This window comes from Lithobates pipiens, unplaced genomic scaffold, assembly GCF_037356315.1.
Source record: "Lithobates pipiens isolate NorthernLeopardFrog02 unplaced genomic scaffold, aLitPip1_a1.2 Scaffold_16, whole genome shotgun sequence".
Lineage (NCBI taxonomy): Eukaryota > Metazoa > Chordata > Amphibia > Anura > Ranidae > Lithobates > Lithobates pipiens.
Window position 1 is genome coordinate 460,273,814 of NW_027507748.1, and position 6,000 is coordinate 460,279,813.

At 67.3% G+C, this 6,000-nt stretch overlaps 1 protein-coding gene across 1 annotated transcript in view; it reads right to left on the reverse strand.

Moving 5' to 3' along the window:
- ARHGEF7 (Rho guanine nucleotide exchange factor 7) overlaps positions 1 to 6,000 on the reverse strand; it is a 217,660-nt gene that overhangs the window by 191,567 nt on the left and 20,093 nt on the right.

Here is a 6,000-nt window from a genome sequence, read left to right on the forward strand (position 1 = left end):
ACAGAGAATTTTTTTTTCTGTTAGCTCCATATTTGTACATCAGTTTTAAACTCTCCAGTTTGCTGCAGTTTACCACAACTATTAGTACTATTTCAGCATATGCCACAAACATTACATATATATTTCACTCCGCACATAGCCCAGCCCCTTCCGCCGCTTGGGGGGCACATTTCTATTAGCCCCTCCTTCTCCTTCTCCCAAGGGGGAGTGCAATTTGCCATCTTTGCCTCCGATATGGAGGGAGGGGGGCTCTGATGTGGAGGAGATACCACTGAGGTGGAGGAGGGGGTGGGGAGAGGGGAGTCCCCTGGCGTGGAGGAGGGAGTGGGGAGAGGGGAGTCCCCTGACGTGGAGGAGGGGGTGGGGAGAGGGGAGTCCCCTGACGTGGAGGAGGGGGTGGGGAGAGGGGAGTCCCCTGACGTGGAGGAGGGGGTGGGGAGAGGGGAGTCCCCTGACGTGGAGGAGGGGGTGGGGAGACGGGAGTCCCCTGACGTGGAGGAGGGGGTGGGGAGACGGGAGTCCCCTGACGTGGAGGAGGGGGTGGGGAGAGGGGAGTCCCCTGACGTGGAGGAGGGAGAGGGGAGTCCCCTGACGTGGAGGAGGGAGAGGGGAGGAGAGGGGAGTCCCCCGACGTGGAGGGGGGGGGGAGGAGAGGGGAGTCCCCCGACGTGGAGGAGGGGGGGGAGGAGAGGGAGTCCCCCGACGTGGAGGAGGGGGGGGAGGAGAGGGGAGTCCCCCGACGTGGAGGAGGGGGGGGGGGGGAGCGGGGAGTCCCCCGGCGTGGACGAGGGGGTGGGGGGAGCGGGGAGTCCCCCGGCGTGGACGAGGGGGTGGGGAGCGGGGAGTCCCCCGGCAGGTGGACGAGGGGGTGGGCAGCGGGGAGTCCCCGACGTGGACGAGGGGGTGGGCAGAGGGGAGTCCCCGACGTGGACGAGGGGTTGGGCAGAGGGGAGTCCCCCGACGTGGACGAGGGGGTGGGCAGAGGGGAGTCCCCCGACGTGGACGAGGGGGTGGGCAGAGGGGAGTCCCCCGACGTGGACGAGGGGGTGGGCAGAGGGGAGTCCCCCGACGTGGACGAGGGGGTGGGAGAGGGGAGTCCCCCCGACGTGGACGAGGGGGTGGGGAGAGGGGAGTCCCCCGACGTGGACGAGGGGGGGGCAGAGGGGAGTCCCCCGACGTGGACGAGGGGTGGGCAGAGGGGAGTCCCCCGACGTGGACGAGGGGGTGGGCAGAGGGGAATCCCCCGACGTGGACGAGGGGGTGGGCAGAGGGGAGTCCCCCGACGTGGACGAGGGGGTGGGCAGAGGGGAGTCCCCCGACGTGGACGAGGGGGTGGGCAGAGGGGAGTCCCCCGACGTGGACGAGGGGGTGGGCAGAGGGGAGTCCCCCGACGTGGACGGGGGGGGGGGGAGGGGAGTCCCCCGACGTGGACGAGGGGGGGGGGAGAGGGGAGTCCCCCGACGTGGACGAGGGGGGGGGGGGAGAGGGGAGTCCCCCGACGTGGACGAGGGGGGGGGGGAGAGGGGAGTCCCCCGACGTGGACGAGGGGGGGGGGAGAGGGGAGTCCCCCGACGTGGACGAGGGGGGGAGAGGGGAGTCCTCTGATGTGGAGGAGGGGAGTGGGGGGGGCAGTCCTCTGATGTGGAGGAGGGGGTGGGGGTCCTCTGATGTGGAGGAGGGGAGTGGCAGTCCTCTGATGTGGAGGGAGGGGGGGGGGGGAGTCCTCTGATGTGGAGGAGGGGGGGGGGGGGGAGTCCTCTGATGTGGAGGAGGGGGGGGGGGGAGTCCTCTGATGTGGAGGAGGGGGGGGGGGGGGAGTCCTCTGATGTGGAGGAGGGGGGGGGAGTCCTCTGATGTGGAGGAGGGGGGGGGGGGAGTCCTCTGATGTGGAGGAGGGGGGGGGGGGGGAGTCCTCTGATGTGGAGGAGGGGGGGGGGGGAGTCCTCTGATGTGGAGGGAGGGGGGGGGGAGTCCTCTGATGTGGAGGAGGGGGGGGGGGGAGGGGGGGGGGGGGGGAGTCCTCTGATGTGGAGGGGGGGGGGGGGGGGGGAGTCCTCTGATGTGGAGGGGGGGGGGGGGGGAGTCTCTGATGTGGAGGAGGGGGGGGGGGGGGAGTCCTCTGATGTGGAGGAGGGGGGGGGGGGAGTCCTCTGATGTGGAGGAGGGGGGGGGGGGAGTCCTCTGATGTGGAGGAGGGGGGGGGGAGTCCTCTGATGTGGAGGAGGGGGGGGGGGAGTCTCTGATGTGGAGGAGGGGGGGGGGAGTCCTCTGATGTGGAGGAGGGGTGGGGGGGAGTCCTCTGATGTGGAGGAGGGGGGGGGGAGTCCTCTGATGTGGAGGAGGGGGGGGAGTCCTCTGATGTGGAGGAGGGGGGGAGTCCTCTGATGTGGAGGGAGGGGGGGGGGGGGAGTCCTCTGATGTGGAGGAAGGGGGGGGGGGGGGGGAGTCCTCTGATGTGGAGGAGGGGGGGGGGGGGAGTCCTCTGATGTGGAGGAGGGGGGGGGAGTCCTCTGATGTGGAGGAGGGGGGGGGGGGGAGTCCTCTGATGTGGAGGAGGGGGGGGGTCCTCTGATGTGGAGGAGGGGGGGGGGGAGTCCTCTGATGTGGAGGAGGGGGGGGGGGGGGGAGTCCTCTGATGTGGAGGAGGGGGGGGGGAGTCCTCTGATGTGGAGGAGGGGGGGGGGGGGGGGGAGTCCTCTGATGTGGAGGAGGGGGGGGGGGGGGGAGTCCTCTGATGTGGAGGAGGGGGGGGGGGGGGGGAGTCCTCTGATGTGGAGGAGGGGAGTGGCAGTCCTCTGATGTGGAGGAGGGGAGTGGGGGGGCAGTCTTCTGATGTGGAGGAGGGGAGTAGTCCTCTGATGTGGAGGGGGGGGGGAGTCCTCTAAAGTGGAGGAGGGGGGGGGAGTCCTCTGATGTGGAGGGGGGGGGGGGGGGGGGGGGGAAGTCCTCTGATGTGGAGGAGGGGGGGGGGGGGGGGAGTCCTCTGATGTGGAGGAGGGGGGGAGTCCTCTGATGTGGAGGAGGGGGGGGGGGAGTCCTCTGATGTGGAGGAGGGGGGGGGGGAGTCCTCTGATGTGGAGGAGGGGGGGGGGGGGAGTCCTCTGATGTGGAGGAGGGGGGGGGGGGAGTCCTCTGATGTGGAGGAGGGGGGGGGGGTCCTCTGATGTGGAGGAGGGGGGGGGGGGGAGTCCTCTGATGTGGAGGAGGGGGGGGGGGGGGAGTCCTCTGATGTGGAGGAGGGGGGGGGGGTAGTCCTCTGATGTGGAGGAGGGGGGGTAGTCCTCTGATGTGGAGGAGGGGGGGGGGGGGGAGTCCTCTGATGTGGAGGAGGGGGGGGGGGGGGGAGTCCTCTGATGTGGAGGAGGGGGGGGTCCTCTGATGTGGAGGAGGGGGGGGAGTCCTCTGATGTGGAGGAGGGGGGGGGGAGTCCTCTGATGTGGAGGAGGGGGGGGGGAGTCCTCTGATGTGGAGGAGGGGGGGGGGGGAGTCCTCTGATGTGGAGGAGGGGGGGGGGGGAGTCCTCTGATGTGGAGGAGGGGGGGGGGGGGGGGGAGTCCTCTGATGTGGAGGAGGGGGGGGGGGGAGTCCTCTGATGTGGAGGAGGGGGGGGAGTCCTCTGATGTGGAGCAGGGGGGGGGGGGGGAGTCCTCTGATGTGGAGGGGGGGGGGGGAGTCCTCTGATGTGGAGGAGGGGGGGGGGGGGGGGAGTCCTCTGATGTGGGGAGGGGGGGGGAATCCTCTGATGTGGAGGAGGGGGGGAATCCTCTGATGTGGAGGAGGGGGGGAATCCTCTGATGTGGAGGAGGGGGGGGGAATCCTCTGATGTGGAGGAGGGGGGGGGGGAGTCCTCTGATGTGGAGGAGGGGGGGGGGGGGGGAGTCCTCTGATGTGGAGGGGGGGGGGGGGGGGGGAGTCCTCTGATGTGGAGAAGGGGGGAGGGGGGAGTCCTCTGATGTGGAGGGGGGGGGGGGGGGGAGTCCTCTGATGTGGAGGGGGGGGGGGGGGGAGTCCTCTGATGTGGAGGGGGGGGGGGGGGGGGGAGTCCTCTGATGTGGAGGAGGGGGGGGGGGAGTCCTCTGATGTGGAGGAGGGGGGGGGGAGTCCTCTGATGTGGAGGGGGGGGGGGGGGGGGGAGTCCTCTGATGTGGAGGAGGGGGGGGGGGGAGTCCTCTGATGTGGAGGAGGAGGGGGGGGAGTCTTCTGATGTGGAGGAGGAGGGGGGGGGGGGGGAGTCCTCTGATGTGGAGGAGGGGGGGGGGGGGAGTCCTCTGATGTGGAGGAGGGGGGGGGGGAGTCCTCTGATGTGGAGGAGGGGGGGGGGGGGGGGAGTCCTCTGATGTGGAGGAGGGGATGGGCAGTCCTCTGATGTGGAGGAGGGGAGTGGGGGAGGGGCAGTCCTCTGATGTGGAGGAGGGGAGTGGGGGAGGGGCAGTCCTCTGATGTGGAAGAGGGGAGTGGGGGAGGGGCAGTCCTCTGATGTGGAAGAGGGGGTTTGGGGGTAGTCCTCTGATGTGGAAGAGGGGGTTTGGGGGGGTAGTCCTCTGATGTGGAAGAGGGGGTTTGGGGGGGTAGTCCTCTGATGTGGAAGAGGGGGTTTGGGGGGGTAGTCCTCTGATGTGGAAGAGGGGGTTTGGGGGGGTAGTCCTCTGATGTGGAAGAGGGGAGTGGGGGGGCAGTCCTCTGATGTGGAGGAGGGGAGTGGGGGGGGCAGTCCTCTGATGTGGAGGAGGGGAGTGGGGGGTACTCCTCTGATGTGGAAGAGGGGATTGGGGGTAGTCCTCTGATGTGGAAGAGGGGAGTGGGGGGGGGCAGTCCTCTGATGTGGAGGAGGGGAGTGGGGGGGGGCAGTCCTCTGATGTGGAGGAGGGGGTTTGGGGGGTAGTCCTCTGATGTGGAAGAGGGGGTTTGGGGGGTAGTCCTCTGATGTGGAAGAGGGGGTTGGGGGGGTAGTCCTCTGATGTGGAAGAGGGGGTTGGGGGGTAGTCCTCTGATGTGGAAGAGGGGGTTGGGGGGGTAGTCCTCTGATGTGGAAGAGGGGGTTGGGGGGGGTAGTTCTCTGATGTGGAAGAGGGGGTTTGGGGGGGTAGTCCTCTGATGTGGAAGAGGGGGTTTGGGGGGGTAGTCCTCTGATGTGGAAGAGGGGGTTTGGGGGGGTAGTCCTCTGATGTGGAAGAGGGGGTTTGGGGGGGTAGGACTCTGATGTGGAAGAGGGGGTTTGGGGGGTAGGACTCTGATGTGGAAGAGGGGGTTTGGGGGGGTAGGACTCTGATGTGGAAGAGGGGGTTTGGGGGGTAGTCCTCTGATGTGGAAGAGGGGGTTTGGGGGGTAGTCCTCTGATGTGGAAGAGGGGGTTTGGGGGGGTAGTCCTCTGATGTGGAAGAGGGGGTTTGGGGGGGTAGTCCTCTGATGTGGAAGAGGGGGTTTGGGGGGTAGTCCTCTGATGTGGAAGAGGGGGTTTGGGGGGGTAGTCCTCTGATGTGGAAGAGGGGGTTTGGGGGGGTAGTCCTCTGATGTGGAAGAGGGGGTTGGGGGGTAGTCCTCTGATGTGGAAGAGGGGGTTGGGGGGTAGTCCTCTGATGTGGAAGAGGGGGTTGGGGGGAGGGGGGAGTCTTCTGATGTGGAAGAGGGGGTTGGGGGGGGGGGAGTCTTCTGATGTGGAAGAGGAGGTGGGGGGAGTCTCCTCTGAGGAGGTGGGGAGTCTCCTCTGATGTGGAAGAGGGGGTGGGGAGTCTCCTCTGATGTGGAGGGGAGTCTCCTCTGATGTGGAGGGGGGGGACCTCTGATGTGGAGAGGGTTCAAACCACTTGCAGTACGGGAAATGCACTGAAACACTGGAGATATATGTGGATAACATTAATTCCTAACGGCCCCCCTATATACATTCAAACGTGAGTGCATTCTTGGCCACCAAAAAGCATAGTACAGTAATACATGTGGTTTGGGTGTGGCACAGTACTAAAAATGGAACCTGCCATTCTACTTCTGTATTCCTGCGTGTTT